The sequence below is a fragment of the Pogona vitticeps genome, chromosome 1 (assembly GCF_051106095.1).
Source record: "Pogona vitticeps strain Pit_001003342236 chromosome 1, PviZW2.1, whole genome shotgun sequence".
Taxonomy (NCBI): domain Eukaryota; kingdom Metazoa; phylum Chordata; class Lepidosauria; order Squamata; family Agamidae; genus Pogona; species Pogona vitticeps.
Window position 1 is genome coordinate 94,189,167 of NC_135783.1, and position 18,681 is coordinate 94,207,847.

At 39.9% G+C, this 18,681-nt stretch overlaps 1 long non-coding RNA gene across 1 annotated transcript in view; it reads right to left on the bottom strand.

Annotated features, from left to right (window-relative positions):
- The window catches only part of LOC144586550 (uncharacterized), a 167,650-nt gene that overhangs the window by 23,814 nt on the left and 125,155 nt on the right, over positions 1–18,681 (bottom strand). The gene's annotated exons all lie outside the window — the stretch shown is intronic.

Below are 18,681 nucleotides of genomic sequence, written 5' to 3' on the forward strand. Positions count from 1 at the left end.
TTTAGGCATACCTTTTCCAACATAGCAGGTGCAGTAGCAGCAGCTACAACTGGTCATAGAGCCATAGAAAGGCTTCTGCTCATTTCACTTGACTGCAATTGTGTATATAGCATAGTGCGCATATAGGTCTCTCTGTCTCACAGTTCTTTAAGGGACAACTGAGGGAGAATTGCAGCCAGGGCCTCCAGAACCAAACCATGTATGCCCCATGATTTTGAATCCACAGCAGACTAGGTAGATTATTCCTTATGAGAAGGGTTCCTTTAGGCTGCATCCCCAGTCTGGAGAGTCAGAGGTTCACTACACAAGCATTTCACCCACTGTTTGGAAGGCTAGAAGATCAGGCTGGTGTGCTCTTAAAGATGGCAATCGGACAGCCTCTTTGCTAGAGCCCACCAGCTCACCCCCTGAGCATTTCTACCTGCACCTTTCTGGCATCTGTCAAAAGGCATCTATATTTTTGGTGTGGATAAGACTGCTTTGGTTTGGATTGGTTCCAGCACATGTGATCACTGGAATCAATCCAAAACAAGCCTTCCAGTTAGAATTTGCCCCTTCACACTATAGGCGGGAGCCATTTCTGTGTGAACAGTTGGGCTTGATTAGATCATTTTAGTCGAGTCCAACCATTCCAAAGCAGCCCATGCTAGTTCATCCTCTGCTACATCCTCAGTTGGCCTCCAGACTTGAATGATGTTTTGTACTTAGTCTCAAAAGTTTCCTTTTATGATCATGCGAAAGCATGTTGAAGGCATATTGGCAGTTTTTCTAAACTTGTGCCATTTTCTTCCCACTTCTAAGTGATAACAAATGTATTATTTAATTTTTACCTTTTGTAGTTTCGCCAATATTTGCAATAACAAGACGTCTTTCCCTGTGTCCTCCTGGCCTGCCATTAAGTAAGCAATATAGTAAGCTCAATGCAGCAAATCCCTTGTGCAGTCAAAGCAACAATAATACTGGTGGCAACCTGACTAAGGAGATGTAATGCGATCAATTCCTCTCAAAGTTGTGCTGTATTCTAAATCCAATTCAAGACTGAAATGCTACCCTTCAAAACCACAATTTATTTTCAACCAAAGCAGATACTCATGGTTTCTCATGATGAATATGTTTGCATTCCTACTTAACCATATGTGTTATTGGGTAGCCTTAGCCCATCTGCTCAACTAACTCTTCTCTAGAGGTTCTTCTTAACAAGTCCCATGTATGAAAGGTGAATTCTTTGAGAGAAGTGTAAGTAGCATAGGAACGAACAAGGGTAGAGAGTCCAGGCCTTCTGAAACCAGACATTTCAATCTCCTATTAAGTGGCTTCTAAAATAGTGTTGTGACACACCCTCCTGCGAGCACGACACACCCACCTGTGAGCACAGGGGTACCCCCACCCCGCTGCACACAAAGCTGCCCCCCCACCATCTACGGTTCCAAAATGGTTGGGGACTGCTGCTGTAAGGGCTATAAGGGCACTGTTGTCATGTTTTAAGAGCAGGTAACACTGTTGTTCCCCTACCAGATTTAAACTTTTTATTCTAAAATCAGCCTTTAGAAGACACAAGGAGCATATTTCAGTGACCAAAAAAACTCAAGTTATTTAAGAAAACATTTGGGTGTGAGGGCTGACAGAGTAGCCACCCAAAGTACAGAGATGGGTGTTCACACCCCTAGATCTCTGGAGATCACCAGCCCAGGGATCAGGGGTTTGTTCAAGCCAATCTTGTTCAAACTAAAACAAGCTTTTTAATATATATTTTAATTGTATTTTAATTGTTCTAAATTGTATTGTATTTTAATTGTTGTAAGCTGCCCAGAGACCTTTGGGTAGTGTGGGCGGCATATAAATTAAATAAATAAATAAATAAAGAAGAAGAAGAAGAAGAAGAAGAAGAAGAAGAAGAAGAAGAAGAAGAAGAAGAAGAAGAAGAAGAAGAAGAAGAAGAAGAAGAAGTCCCAGACCCTGAACCTAGCTGGAGGGGAACAGCTCCCCCCTCTGACATTCCACTGAGTGAGGTCTAACTAAAGTGACCTCATAGATCTTCTATGTCCCCTTGCCATCTTTGTTGTTTGTGGCCCCTGCACAATGCTAGAGATACTGTATTTGGAATGTTCCTACCCCCCTTTTTAGTAGAGTGCAAAGCATAGAGCAATGTGCCCTGTCTCACCCCTTTGCCTTGGAAAAGGAAAAATGATACTCCTTGGTTAAAGGAATGAGAAAACTTTTCACATTTGGTTCATGGCTTTGTTCTTTTATATATACGGATCCTGTGTGGAGCTACATCTCTACACATTTCCCTTCCTTCCGTTCACAGCTTTGTTCTTTTATAGTTTTTAAAGTTACGTTCTTTGGAGGACAGAAAATGAAATGTGGGCGGGGGAGCGCCTCGCAAAGGAATGAACAGGAAGGGGTCGTCTCAACGAGTCTGGGGGATGGAAGAAAATTCCAAGCTAGCAATAAATTCAGAACATGCTCCCCACTGACACTCACTGGTAAAAGAATGATGCAAGATGGCATCGCATGATTGTTCCCTCTTCCAATGCAATCTGTTTGATTAGCCTCAAAATTCATACATAAACAAAGTGGGTTGGCCTTCCACAAAGTGGGTCCTTCCACAAAGAAAAGGAATCTGTCCATTTACGAAAATAAAGACAACTCATTAGAAGTGCCATGTGTACACCAGTTCCCCTGTCTCCTGCACCCCTCTTATACAGCCATTCATAGTGTTCCAAGAGATCCCCCAGTCCCCCAGCGAAGACTTTCAGGGGGCTCCAATGACGAGGAAGAATCAACAAAAAACACCTCCCTCAACTCCTCCAGCCAGAGCGGGCCATGAGTTCTGTTTATGGAAGGAGGTCTGTTTAGGGAAACTCTGGATCCAAGAGATTATTGTCACCTGATAAAAATTCATCCTCTTTACTGTTGTGTTCTTAAACACACAATTCAACACTGTATAACTAATAAGAATAAATGCATAACTAAGGTGTTTATATTTAGTGTTTTGCAGTTCACAAAAGACTTCCTATATGAAAGACAAAGGGTTGTTTCTTTCTTAAATTCAATTTGCCCACTTAATCAGTTTATACATTTTGCTGTGTTTATTGGAAATACCAGACTTGAAAATCTGGTGGTCTTAAATTACAATGTGCAGAACTGGAAGCAAAAAGGGAAATGATTTTAATAATATTAACACTTGCAAAGTAAAAAAAATGTACATTTTCATGCTCTATCCAAAAAACCCATTATTAATGAGATTCAATTAGTTATCCCATTTCTATTGAAGACCTAATAAGCTATTAATGAAAAAGTCTGTCCTTTGCTCAGCAAGCTCAGATATTTCAGCTTTTCTCACACAGAAAGAAACAATTCATTTCTTAAAACTCCAGCCATGTTCTTGGACCTATTGGAAACATTTCAGATTGCAAGTTTTAAGGATATGCATCAAATTTGGAATTTATTCAGGAAATGGAGCAAAGTGGGCATATTTATCTCTTTCTGAATTTCTCAACAGCAAAGGATTGATGTTCAAAGTGGCACTTGAAGGAAATAAAGTCTCTCCGGATTGTGGAATTTTACTTACACACTTCAAAAGTCAAAACTCAAGAGCAGCAGCTTTTGTTTCAGAGGATCCAGGTGTGACTAGGCAATAGTGCACAGCTAATATAGAGTGAATTCACAAAAACAAGGACACTGGTGAGAGATTTGCCTGCACTCTGGAGGTAGAGCAGTAGTTGATGGTGCTGGATTTCAACTCCTTCTATACCAGATGGGAGCCCTTTATTCTCTCCCCACCCCACTCGTACATTTTTTCACTATTGAGACAAATAATTACAAAAAAATTAAATATTATTCTCCTTTGAAAAATTAAATATTTACATATGAATCAAATTGGACAGGCTACAAATTGGTTCTAAGTTAATCAGTTGGTAGAAGTAAAAGACTAGTGGTACAGCATATTGTTACACTTTCAAGAATTTAACTTGTTTAGCAAACCTTTTTTCAACACTGGAAATTTCTCTGTATTTTTCCCTAATGGCATTTTTTAAACATTCGCTGTACCAACACAGTATCTCCGGTCTTTTTTTATTCCTGTCATTCTTAAATTGACCATCCACATTTTACATTCCTCATCTCTTCCTTTGCATGTCTAGTAGGGATGCAAATACTTGACAATTTTTCTTGCAGGTGAGAATGAACATTTTCAGAAGTTTTCTCCCAGTTGGGGAAGATGACAAGATTTATTCTAAAAAACAATTTTAATGTTTTCATGTTTATGCACAAAAAAGATGTATGTAAGGGCATTCATCCCCCTTCTTGTTTCAGAGGATCTATGAAATATAGGGGCTATTACCCTACTGTCTACCTGAAGGGTAGAACAGAAATGGATTAATCATCTCGTCCCATTCATCCCTGCCATGTGCCCATTCTTACACTGATTGTGAAATCAGTGATGCCTGGTCATGTGACAGGAAGCCTGCTGGAGCAGGTGACATGCTTATGCAACCTCTGTTCTGCTCTTCATTTAGTTGAGAAGATATTGGCCATGACTAGCATTGTGTTCAATATCTGAATGTGCAGAACTCCCAAGCTGACACAGGAGTATGAAACAATGCCAGTCATGCGCCTGGTTGTCTACAACTAGCATTTCATCAGATTGCCAGAGCAAACTATGCAGTTAAGAGTGATCCCTGCATGTAAATATTGAACAGGATATTGGTCTATTTTTTCACACCGTATAAGGCTTTCTTCCCATTTACAACCAAGGTTTCTGCTAACAGCAATTGTTCTCATGCAAAACCAACACAACTTCCAGCAGTGTGCAATTTCTTTGGTCAGTTGTCTTGTTGTGTAGAGATTAGCCATTACATCCACCAAGGAATGACTCTTTGCAGGGGATTTTGATAGGATCTGGGAGGAATCATTTTCTGATGTTCTCCTTTAGGAAAGGAACCACCGAAGAGTGACCAGTGGCCTGCAAGGGCCTCCAAAGCCCTCCCAGTGCCCCAAACCCCTGATTTTCCCCCAAATAAAAATGCCCCCCAAAGGCAAATCATACCCCCCCAATGGCACTGGAGGGTATGATTTCCACTGTCTCCCCATGCCACTGCCATTTTGGCTTCCATACAGTTTGTTTTAGGTCAAGAAAAGATTTTTTTTTTTTAAATGGAGCTGACTGACCGGTTACTTCCTGTTTCCAAAAAATATCTTTAAAGACACAAAGGTACACATACCCTTAGACACACACAAAGCTCAAGAAAACTGAAACAGGGTGTATAATGCTCTTTATGCCCCAGAGAGTCATTTGTGAGGACTATTTGCCTTCTGAAGACCGAAAAGAGGAGGATGTTTTGGGATCAGAAGAGGTGTGTAGCCCTCCAAAGTGTGGGAGAAGGCAAAAATCACCCCTAGGCCCCTTGCCAGTTTGTCCAAGTGTTTCTAGTGTAAGTGCAGGGATGTATTCCAGATTATTAACTTCATGTGGAGTTTGGGGGTCTTCAACCAGCTCCCCCCCATGTCATGTTTCCAGTCAGAATCAGGCGATCCATCCCTAGTACTTGCAGAATGGAAAAGCAGTATTCCCTTATTTTGCTCCATACTGGTCACATATAAATTTACAGTCACCCCTATGCCATATATCACCTGGCAGAAACTTACCCAGAAAGCAGCAAGCAAATAAGGAAAAACATTCCATGGGGGGGGGGAGGGCCTCTCACAGAAATAGTCTCCTTTGTGCAACTCACTGCTTCTGGACCAAACTGATCTCCTTGAGCTCCTGCAGCGGAAAGGAATTATAAACCACTTTACACACTAAAAAGTGTTGTGGGAATAACAATCACAGCTCTGCCCTTTAATTTTGCTGACTTCATCAGATCAGTGTGGATATTAATTAAGCAGTTATGTGATGGATAACCACTCTGAATAGGAATGGATAAAACACTCTTGCACTCTTTTCCTGAGTTTCATGAAGGCTTCAAAAGCTGCTCTCTAACCTAAGTTGATGGTTTCATCCAAAGAGCAAGTTCAATTACTTAAGAAACAATCAGCAAGGGAAATGAATGCCCACCTTTAAGTAATTCATTCACTAAATTATTTGTCTTGGGGAGATGTTCAGCAAGACAAAATGTCTTTTAATCCTAGCGAAGCTCACAGCACTGAATGAAAGCCAAGCTTCTACTTGCCTTATTGATTCCTTGATATGGAGTGTGTGATTCATGAGGAGCAATGTATCTTTGCTTTATAAGCTTGCACAGACCTGACACGGATTAATCCATCAGCTTTAACTTTTGATGGCTTTTGAAATAATGGGCCATAGAGCCTGTATAATAATAAAAAATAAATTAAATGGATTGTCATTAGAATCTTGTCAGAGAATGAAGTTTCCCACAAGCCTGTGGGATTACATCTAAATTCCAAGAGCTTGCAGCAATCCAGTTCTGAAGCTATGGGGATCAATACTTCTAGAATAAGACTCTCAGGTAAATCCCATCCACATATGTCAGATTAAATCACAATTCAGAATGGCAGCAAGCAGAGTACCTATTAGGATTACTTTTATCTTGTGGAATAACAAGACATCTTTCAATCTGTCTCCTCTGTAATATTTTGAGTGCCAGTTCATAAATATATCTGGGACAGAGATATACTTTGCTATAGACATTATTAGAATTAATTCAGTTGAAAGTAGAAAAATGCAGATGATGAACATTCATCCCAAACTCCTTGGTCTGCATTCTAAATGTTGCAGAGACTTATGTGAGATACAAATAGTGTATGACTAAAACCTGAATGTGTTGGAATGCCAGATTCACAGCCTTGTTATTGCCCATTGTTTTAGTATGGAATGGGCAACTAGTGGTCTTCCAAATGTTGTTGATCTGCAGTTTCCGTTGTTCTTCATCATTGGCGATGCAGTCCAGGGCACATGGTGCCTGCAATCCAACAACATCTAGCAGACCAAATGGTACACAACTTGAAAAATCATCAGGGGCTACATTCACACAAGCTTCCTGATTGCAGAGAAACATCTGAGCATGTCCAGCTAAATGTTGCTTGAAGCCCTATTCTGATATTTGTGCTGAACATGAAAATATCTTAAGTGGAGTCCATTTACACAATTACCCCATTTCAACCCTTGTACGCTAGTTAGCCTGAATATAGAGGCAAGAGCTACACAAACAAAAATAGTGATTTCTGCTGTTCTTGCATTATTAAATTTGGAAGATAACATCTTAAAATTTTTAGTCTTAGAATTCATAGTTCCCAGCAAACTATCAGGAAATAAAGCCCAATTCATAAAAATTCTGAATAGGGCAGATTACATTCAGGATGGTTGTCTGCTACTTGATTGCTGCATGTATTCCCAACCCTTTCCTCTTTCCCCTCATCAGAAAGTAAATGCTGTTGAACACAATAGTGCTTTCATATGAGTGGAGAGGTTATCTTAATAACTTCATTTGGATATTTTTGGTCTGATACAGTATCCTCAAATGACTTTTCATTTTTCATTCTGGGGATGATCTAGACATCAGGGCTAATGAATCATATCTTGAGAGATAGTGTGGTCTCACTTGCATTAAGGAAGAGGAGTGTAGTCTTTGTTGTCTATAAACTTGTCTAAAATGGAAACCAACCTTAGCTTCTTTGAACAACTGAGGCAGTTACTGATCAACCTGTAATCCTTTCGGGGTTTAGTGTTGGAAAGGATCCTAGTTTCTCAATGGTAGGTGATTTGTGGGGGCATTATTATTATTTAAATACCGTATATCACAATCAAGATTCCATCCTTAACTTTTTTGATGCAAACAATCTTGACCACATGGTATCCTGGGGACTGAGGGGTGAAAGTGTAATTCTCTTAGTTCTACTGAGGTGATTCTCAAAAGCAGGAACATGCTTCTCCATGGAGAGCACTAGGATTTCAGGAAAAGACATATGTACTGTACTTTGAAACAAAGTCATACTAAAAATAATAGACACTTTCACAACACACAGCTTATTGCATTATCCTCTGGTGTGAATTAGTCCACCTACTAGGTTTCCTTCATTTTTAATTCTGGGTTACACCATGATATACAGTTCACTGTACACCTTCCTTATAGCTCACCTCACCCAATCTGCCACACACACACCCCACACACAAAACACCAAAAACAAACCATTTTTTCCTTGTGGTGATGTTAAATGAAGTACAGAAGTACGTAGGCAGTGACTACCCACCCACATTTCTTTCTCCAGATTTGAGGGGATCATGAGTATTTGCATTTATCAAAAGGAGGCATAAGTTAGAAACGTTTGAGAAACCTTGCTCTGCTGGATGTCCTGATGTTACCTCAATTTATGTTGTCTTTCTGTTCTACATGACCAAATTGGGAGTCACAGAAATCACTGTGAGATATAGCCAACCAATTCCATTTTGGGACCCTTGTGCTTCATCTCACACAAGGATGGTTCATAATCAGGGAGGCGGGCACCTCCCCCTCAAAAAAATTGGGGCACCCCCCATGCCAAACCAAGACTTGCCCCCAGCCTCACTATTCTAGTTTATTCTTCAATTAACAAGCAAATTATTATCCCACCACATACTATTATCCAATTATTATTTGACCATTCTCCATCATATTCTTTCAGGACTCCATCGTATTCCCTATTTACTAGCAACATCTTTGAGAAATTGCTAGAAGGCAGGGCATCAGCAGTGGTCCCAATGCTGTGGAACTCCCAGCGCCTGACATTTCCATGGTCCCTTCAGTACATACGTTTGGCATTCTATCTTGTCACCACTGGCTCTTCTAAAGAAAACTGTTTGCGATGTGTTCCAAAGCTGTTTCCTCACCCTCCTTTTGGTTACATCTACTATATATTTAGACAGTCTGCCTCCTGTACTACAGTACCTCTCATTCATTTTCTGTTTGCTGCCCTGTGGGCATAAACAGTTTTGGAACACACAATAAGTTAAGCAATTAATTGTTCCGAAAAATATTTTATGTTACTGCTGAGTTCTAAAAGCTTGCCTTGATTTTTAATGCTTGTATTCATTTTGTATTTGTTGTGCTTAATTGTAAGGCACCTTGAGTCCCCCGATGGGAGACAGACCAAGTATAATTGAATAAATAAGTAAATCAGCAATTCAGTATTTGTGCAGACGTGGCTACCTCACTGCTCTCCAGCTAATTTATGGTAATTGAGAAGCAACAGGTCTTGTTCCAAACAATGAGAACCACATGTTTATTCTTACCTCCTGATCCTGTTATCTAACTAGTTCCCAATATAAAAGAACTCCTGACCGCATATACCATAATGGTTAAATGTACTTAAAAGCCTTTGGGTTGGGGCTTTGTCAAAAGCTTTTCAAGGGTTAGAATATACAAAGCTACGAGAGGAGGAAGAATGTCACTCTTGTAGAAGTCTGTTCCTCCATACATCCTTTCAAATGCGAATCACATAAAGAAAACTTTGCAAAATTAGCAAGAGGAGAACTGCACTGTTGGCCCCACTTCTTTGTGTAAGACAGATGTCTGTCCCAGCTCTCAATCCTGGTGCTGTTGGTGGAGTCCATATCCACAGAGGAAGCCTACAACACTCCCCATTTATTAAATCTTTTTAAAGGCAAGTACAAAAGAATGAAGCAAAAATTTATAAAAATTATGTGTTTATAAAAATCATAAGCTAAACTGTGGGATCATCCAGTGAAGGTCAGGGCAAACGATTCAGGGTGCTTCTTCACATAATGCCTAGTTTAACAGTGGGATGCGCCACCACAATGTATGGGGATAGCCACTAAATTAAATAGCCTTAAAGATGATTAAGCAGATTGACAAATCAACAACTGTAGAATAAAAGAGGGATAGTGCTCCTGGCTTCTGACAAGCATCTATGTCTCATCCTTGTGGAAGATAAGATTCTGGACTCAATAAGCCTTTGCTCTTATCCAGCAGGAAAGGGGAGCTCGTGAATTAAACAGGACGGTACCCCATCATCAGCTCCTGCCCTGTGCAGGAGCCTCCTCTACCAGCATGATTCTTCTTCAGTTTTTTTTTTCATATGTGTGTGTGCACGTGTGGCTGAGTGTCCAGAAACAAAGCAACTTCACAAAACCAGCACATTTTCCACCCAAATTCTGATGAGGGAATACTGATTTATAGAATGGTATTCCTAGTTAACCAAAATATTCTAAATATATTACTTTCTAGTTTTTAAAAAATCAGATTTTCTCCTGAAAGGCAGGAAGCAAACATACTATGCATAATACTGGCTTTGTCCACTATCTTGATGTAGGGTTTGTTCAGAATCAGGTGTACGTATGTCTTGCATAAATACCCTTATAGTGGCAGAAATCCCGTTGCCACAGTTTACACTACACAAGGCTACTGATATTAGCACCAGCAGAGATGTTTTTGAAAATAAATCATTTGGACTTATCTTCCAAAGCTTCCAAGGCTCCCGTGTTATCGTCTTCTTTTGGGGGGAACTGTTGAAGCTTCAGAAAGAGAGAAATAAGTCTTTAATTATGGAAAATTATTGCCACAGGGATGACTTTACTGGCGGTAGTGTTTTTCAGCAATTAAAGGCACCCCTCCCATTTTACCGCTTCCCTGAGTTCCTGACAATGAAATAGGTTACTCATGTGCTTTAATTTCTGAACACCACTACTGATAACTTCAGCCTTGCACAACATACATGACAGCAAGAGGATTTCAACCAGTATTTTGTATAGCAGGTATGAACTAAAAATGACTAAAACTGAGGAGGAGCCATATAAGCATGAATGTATAGGAGCTCTATCCACGAAAACCTTCTCCCTCCTCCCACACCATACTATTGGGACCTACCATGGATATTTTGAAGTGGGCTTCTTGCATTTCCTTGAGTGTGAGTAGAACCCTCCATTGTTTGGGAACTCTGCTTTATCAACTGTGACTTTATACATTCAGACTCAGGATGGGAAAGTCATGGACTGAGAGACGGGGACTTTGTGGTTAAGTTTTTCATTCACAGTCATGCCTGGGCTCTACCCTTAACCCTTGTATGAGCAAGGTGAACATCTATATAAGACTTCTGTGTTGTTCATGTCTGTTGTTGTTATGTGCCATCAAGCTGGAACTGACAGGCTGATTCATGGGGCTTTCAAGGTGAGTGAGATATTTAAGGAGTGGTTATACCAGTTCCACTCCCCCACTGAGCTTCCATGCCTGAGCAGGGATTTGAAGCCTGTTCTCCAGAGTCCTAATCTGTCACTCTATCCACTACACCACACTGGGTATCTTGTCAGTGTAACATATGTAAATCATGGTTCTTTTCCACTCCCTTTAAATGGAAAGAACATGTATGAGTCCTATCCATATCGTGCACTTTGTAACCCAGCAAATTGTGGTTTTTGCTGATACCGTATGTTGTCATCTAACAAGAATCTGTACTTTCTGCTTTCGATGGAGCATGATTAGTGCTAGTGGTGGAAGGACTGCTTAGCATTGAGGTTGCCCAATTTATGAATACTTCATTTGTTCCTTCTGAGGATCTATCGCTACAGTGCTCTGGAAACATCTAGGTGCTGTTTCTTTCTTTCTTTTTCCCCCAAGATCTCATTTAACCAATTGTTTCTTAACCATTATGTCGGAACTGAAGATAATCCAAGAAAACTGCAAAGCTAATTTGTTTCAAGTGAGCATCCAGGACCTTATGTTTTCCCTGCAATGAATTTCATTACTGCTTGAGGACTTGAGATGGCTTTCAGCTCCCTCTGTGGCAAAGGAAGGCAGCAAATGCAGGGTTTATCTCACCAACAGTTGACAAGCCAATGTTTCAAATCCAAAGAAAACTCTAAATCCGATGTGTCTGAAATAAGAACTAATCGTTTGGGGTGTAATTGTTTCAAGCGTCCTTTAACAAAATTATATTTGGGAATAAAAATGGCTGATTTAAAAGAGAGATGCAATCGTTCTTCCTCATGAAGTCCAGCCAGATGCCTTCCCTCTGTGTACTACAACACTGATTCATTAGACTGGCATTGAATATAATAGCTATTCAGCACCCTCAAAGCATAAATCAGCATGTGCTTGATGTCTAGTCTGGGTTACATTTGCAAAATATCTTGGTGACACTTGGTACACACATGCAGTCATGTTACACAATGGAAAGAGTTCTCATTGATGAAACTGCAATATTGGGTAGGTACCAGAAGTATAAAAAGGTGAAAGAATAACAGTGCAAATGGTTTTACTGGCAGTTATGGTGCCTTTCTTCTGTTCAAAGCAAACTCATGTGACTTCACATAGTAGGGATGCCAAGGTCTCTTTTTGGCTTCCTTGGTGCAACATGGACATCCCTTGGCACCACTAGGGGGCCAAAACTAGCATCAAAGCCTCTTATCTTATTACTGTCCCTTGGGAATGGCAAATGTCATACACCTTATACCAGGAATAAGAAGACATCAGTTCAATTTCTGATGCATTTCTCAAAATTCCATCCCATCTCCCTTCTCTACTGGGCTGCATGGGTTTCTGCTTTTGCATGAAAGTTCTTACATATATCAGTATGATTTTATTTTAGATGTTTTAGAGAGACATCTTTCCTAATGTATGCATTTTACACAATTTCCCACCGACTAACGAATGTTTGTGCACATTTGAAAAATTGGAGTGTTTGAGTAAATTTGCATCTTCAAATGTATGCATAGTTTTGTGCGTATTTCTAATTCTGTCCCAATGCATTGCACGCCTTAGTTAAAGTATGGACTGGCAAAGGAAGATGTTCTTCATCCCCTTGCTAGTCTCAAGAGATGTAACATGGATCTTTTCAAGACATTTATTTTCCCTCTTTTCCTGCTGCTGAACAGAGCTGTAACCAGGGTGGGGCAACAGAGGCTTTGACACAGGACACCAAAAATTGAAGGGCACAAAATCTTGCTCCTGGAAAGATGCAACCCCACCTGTTGATATTTGCTGCTTGAAGGGCATGAACTCACCTGATCTAAGAGTTTTTCCCACCTCCAGCTGCTCCTCCTGGGCAGAGGGCAAGACAAAACAAGTAGGCATAGCATGGAACCAACATGGCCATCACCCCTCATATCCAGGCATTCCTCCTAATTCCTTCGTCCTCTCTCTGCATATGCCAATCTCACATGATGTAGACTTAACCAATAGGGCAACAAGACCCAGAATCACTAGTCACAATTCTGCTGCTGAATGCTACCACTGGATAAACTATAGTGTAGGATTAGCCCCATGCAGTGCTGTCTCACCTCCATGGTTAAAAAAAGAAGGATGCTCATTTTTGAGTTCCAATGTTCTCAGTGAATTTGCTCCAAGTACACATAAAGGCCATGTTAGAAGCAGGCTTGTTTTCTCCTGCATTGGCAATGAAGAAGTAAAGGTAATGTGCTGTAATTTCATTGCTGATCTGTAATGAAAATATTTCCAACAGCAATTGGATCAGCCTCCAAAACATTTGATGTTTCTCTGAAACTACCTATATTTGGTATATACAAGACACACATTGGGAATAAAAAATTTTTGCAGAGACTTTGTGCCCTAAAATCTGGGTGGTGGAAAAGCATTTTTCATGGATTCTAGACATCCTACATCATATTAAGTTGATCAGGACTTATTCTCATTTGTGCAGAGGATTGATTTGGCTGTTGTTGTTTTTCATGTATGTTAAGAGATTAAAAAACAGAAACAGAAATGTGTAACATCTTATTATTATTCATATATAGGCATTTATACTGCACTCTTTCTATGCAGCTGTCCTGAATAGAGATATAGACACACACATACACACACAAACACACAAAATTCTAAGAATAAAGCAAGCAAACAATTTGCAGGTTTTTAAAAGGGGTATATTAAAAGAAAAGAAATTGAAACGCATATTACCACAAGCTCTTTCTAAAATCCTGGGATAGTATTTTAGCTAATCTAGAAGTACTCAGAGCAGGAGTCGTCCATTATCTCTGGCTTTAGCCAATTGAAAACAAATTGGATTGGAGTCACTTCCAATCAGAACATCACCCTCTATTCCATTTGGTGCCATGATATCTTGTTATCCAAGGTCACTATGTCTGTTCTGCATCTATTTCTTCCTCAGATGGGTCTGAGTTAAAATAACTTTGGCAACTGGAGTTTTAAAAAATTGTCCCATAGCAGTCATCTAAGTAGTCCAGCTCTTGGAACAGTTGAATTGTTCAACATTTTCCTGCTCTAGCATATTTGTGCTTTTGTGGTTTAAGCACATTTCTTCCTGAGATGTTTGTCCTTACAGTTAATATCTCAGTTTTCATGGATGGGCAATAGACAAGGAGAGTATATATATTTACTATGTCCATCTTGGACCCTACAAAGTCCTGAATTTAAATACCTGAGTGACCTTGGACTAGGGTTGCCATATTCAACATCCGAAAATCCAGGAAGACTAAACTGCATATTATTTGTACATTACATAAATTAGTATATGATGCAAATTAAGCATTTAATCATTACATTGCTTTTTGTATCACTATTTTACAACCTTAACACCATTTATATGGAAGACTAGAACACTAGGACTGAAAGGGACCATTGAGGTCATTGAGTCAAGCCTCCTGTCAAAGAAAGAAATCCCTAACCAAGTCATCCAACCTGTGTTTGAACACCTCCAATTTCATTGTCCAGTAGCTCCCACTATCATGAAGTTCTTCCTAATGCAGAGTCAACCATTTGGAGTTGCAGAAAACAAGCTTGTTCCATTCTCCATGTGACAAAACTTCAAACATTTGAAGATGGCTATTGTATCATCCCCGAGTCTTTTCTTCCATGAGACTGAACACACCCAACTGCCTCAACCATTCCAAAGCACTGATGGAGAGGGTCTATAGCAATGTTTGAGAAACTGGCATTAGAACAGAGGGACCCAAGATCAAATACCTATTCTACCAGCAATCTTACTAGATGATCTTTGGTAACACCAAGCTAAGCATACCATGGAAGGATCAGAAACTGATGCCATTTTGCTGATCAAATGCACTCCTGTTGGTTTCCATTCATATTGTTCCAGATGGAAAAGTGAGCTTTTAAAATTATTTGGTAGTTTGGTGTGAAAACTATCTTGCTAAATTGCTCCTGGGATTTTATGAGATCTGCTAACATATTGTTCCACAAGATAAAGGGCGGGAAATAATTCATGGTTATACCAGCAGGCAATTACTTATAACTTTCAGAAAAGACTTCCGTTTGATATGAAGAGCTATAAATGTGGGCCAGGCTGATCAGAAATCACTGCCTAACTTTACTAACTGCAACTTGGATGAATCAGAACCAACTGAGGCATTTGTGGTGTCTGGCCACATCCATGCATTATTTATTTAAAGCCATTCCTTAATATTTAAAAGTTAATCTCTGCCTGGTTAGAACTAAACTGATATAACACAAAAGGAAAAAGGGAGGTGGGGAGAGGGGAAAAATAAATACTCAGGCACCAACTCGTAAAATTATATTGTTTTTATCAGGACCAGTTGGTATAGAAACTCTTCCCTGCATGAAATATAAGGGAAAGGGTGCTGCAAACACATCTGGAGAGGATGGCTGTACTTTGCCACACTGCAGGCATTGTCCCTTAACCCTGCCCAATCTGTCTGTTTCTCAACATGTGTTTGTTCTTGACAAATTCCAATTCAGTCTTTTACTTCCCATCAAGCACAGCTGTCCCATACCTACCTGTTATTTCAAAAACTAGTTTACATTCACAGCATGTCTTGTATCAGTCTAGGTGGTGAAACCAATATGTAAGTTCTATTCTCTTCTTCTGTCTATTGGTAACCCTAAGACAAGTCTAATTATTGTGCCATTGGGTTAAAACAGATTTTTAAAATTAATTGTCTAATCTAGTTGACAACCAGTTTGGCTACAACACTGTCAAATAAATATTTTTGCAATCAAATATATGAACTTACTGCCTATGTGAACATGATAAAAAAATATTCTATTGCAAGCAATGATTTAAACACAACACACCTCAGCAACATGGTGTGAAACCACAGGTATTCTATCACATTACAAAAATTTAATAAAACTGCAATTTTGTTATTTTCTGCAGCAACTTGGAATTGCTTGTCACAGTGGTACATGGAGGCTTGTAGTGCTTTTACAAGAGTATATTTTTCAGAGTAACCTGATACAAAATAGGGCAAGGCTTTTGAACTTGAAATGATTGTGTGAAAAGAATGAATTTCAGCAGATATTGCTTTTCACCCCCGACCATGATCAGCGATACCTGCCAAAACTCCTTCTTCAGTTCAGCCATGAAACATCCAAGAGGCTTGTTCTGTTTTCTCTCCAGTTCCTCTCCAGTTTTTCATTTACTCTCCAGTGATTGTGGGTCCTAAATTAATTATGGTCACAATAATGAACTCTCATTGACTTTTAACCCAGCAAAGCATTTAAATCTGATCAACTGTTGTATGCCATAGACTGCAACTTGCTCCCTGCTCTTCTACTCTAAGACAATACAAGAGGTCTCGTTGTCTCTCCCAGTTTACAGAGGTCCCAGCTACATTTGCCATATCTCAGGGCATGAGCAGAAGCCTCCAGAAATTGCTAAGCTTCTTTCAGATCTCCAGGTAGGGAGACAAGTCCCAAGGCAAACTGGGGCAAAAGAGGAAAAAGTTTAATTTCGTGGTTTCATCCCAGTTGACACCAAGGCTCAAGGCTCTGTGACCTTGGATTTGTTTCCACTGAGGAGACATAGATTTCTTGAAGCCACAGGATTTATGGTATGAGAGAGAATTACTCTGGCCATTGCCCTCACCTACTGATGGTATGAGGCTCATTGTATACTTCTTCTGAGCCAATGCATGGACAATACTCATCAGCTTTCCTCCTTTCACACCTTCCAGTGATACCAATGGGAAAGCCCATTTGTATAGAACCTCTATCTGCGTGTACATCAAAGTTCTACATACATTAAAGCAAAGGTGGGCAACATGTGGCCCAGATAAAGCCCCACTGGGGCCAAAATGTACCTTCTCTGCAGGTGAACTGCAGATTTTATTTTTCTGATCACTATATCTCTAGGCACGGTGGTGGCACATTCAAATGATTCAGGTTGAATATTTGTGCCATAGGCTAGCTTTGACTGTCACTACCAATGCCCAGAATGATTGGATTCTTTGATAAGGAAAATGTACAATTCATGAAGAATAAGGTTATCAGTGGCTATTGATCATAACAGGCAATATTACTTCCAGAACCACAGTCAGTATGCTTCCAGACCACACCTGGGAGAACAATAGCAGTAGTAGGCTGTCGATCCCACTTATGGACTTTTAGGTGGCCACTATATGAATCAGGATCCTGGTAGAGAAAGCCCTTTACTCTGCTTTTGCAGAGTTTCTTTTATTAACTGATACACAAATGAAGCATTTTCAATGCGCAAATAATGTCCTTAAGGTCTAAGAAAGTCATTGCAGTGTAGTTGATAGAGTGACAGACTAGGACTCACACATCGTTTGTTTGTTTGTTTGTTTGTTTATCATGTATTTAAATTCTGATTAGCCATGGAAACCCCTGTGGGGGAGCATTAGTAAAACTATTAAGAATTTTGGTAAAAATAAGTGTTTTAGGAATTTGGTCATTCCTTTAGTTAGAAGAGTATAAGGCAGAAATGTGGAGAGATCAGCCCAGTTTCACAAAACACCTTCTCTGATTTGCACACAAAACTAGCACTTTGTACGGTTTTAAAAATAAATAAATCCAAAAGCTGTTAAAATAGGGAAAAAAGTAACCATCTGTAATTATGGTCAGAAGAAAAAAGTGGGGGGGGGGGATTCCAACCTGCAGGAGCCCTGCATGATTGATGCTTGGAGGACAGTCAAAGGAAGAAGACAGAGCTCTCAAAAACAATGGAAGCAAAAACAAACAGAAAAAGGAGCAGAGGTTTGCAAGAGGCAAGAATATTTTAAAGGACATTCAGAAAATAAAATAACATAAGTATAATAAATTAAAAAGGGATTTTAAAAATAAGTTACAAGAATATTCTAATTTGAAACTTTCTTGGTTTGGAAGAATTGCTTTGATGAAAATGAAAATGTTACCAAAGATCTTTTTTTTTTATGACGTTACCGTTACAACCATCAGAAGATGATTTCAAGTTCTGACAAGGATTTACAGTGGTGCCCCGCATAGCGAGGTTAATCCGTTCCGGATTAACCCTCGCTATGCGGAATCGTCGCTAAACGGGTAGGGAAAACGTACTGAAACGCATTAAACTTAGTTTAATGCGTTCCAATACCTTGCTTACTTACCCGTTCAGTGAGGATTCCCCTTGCCGGCAGCCATTTTCGCGCCCTCGCTAAGCGAGGGCAGGGCGTGAAAACGGCTGCCGGCAGCCATTTCCGGGCTTCCGGCGGCCATTTTGGAGCTGCCGAACAGCTGTTCGGTGGCTCCAAAATGGCCGCCACAATACCCGATCTTCGCAATGTGGGTTTTCCCCATTGCGAAGATCGGGTATGTTTCCGTATAGCGATCCCGAAAAAGGGATCACTATACGGAAACATCACTATACAGTGCACTCGCTAAGTGAGGCACCACTGTATTAATAGATATTGTAATGAAGGTTTAAACAGGGGTCAGGAAACTTTTTTACCTTTTACCCCCCAAAAAATTTATATATGCTGACATTACCCCCTTGATTTGAAAGGAAGGAAATTATACATTATTT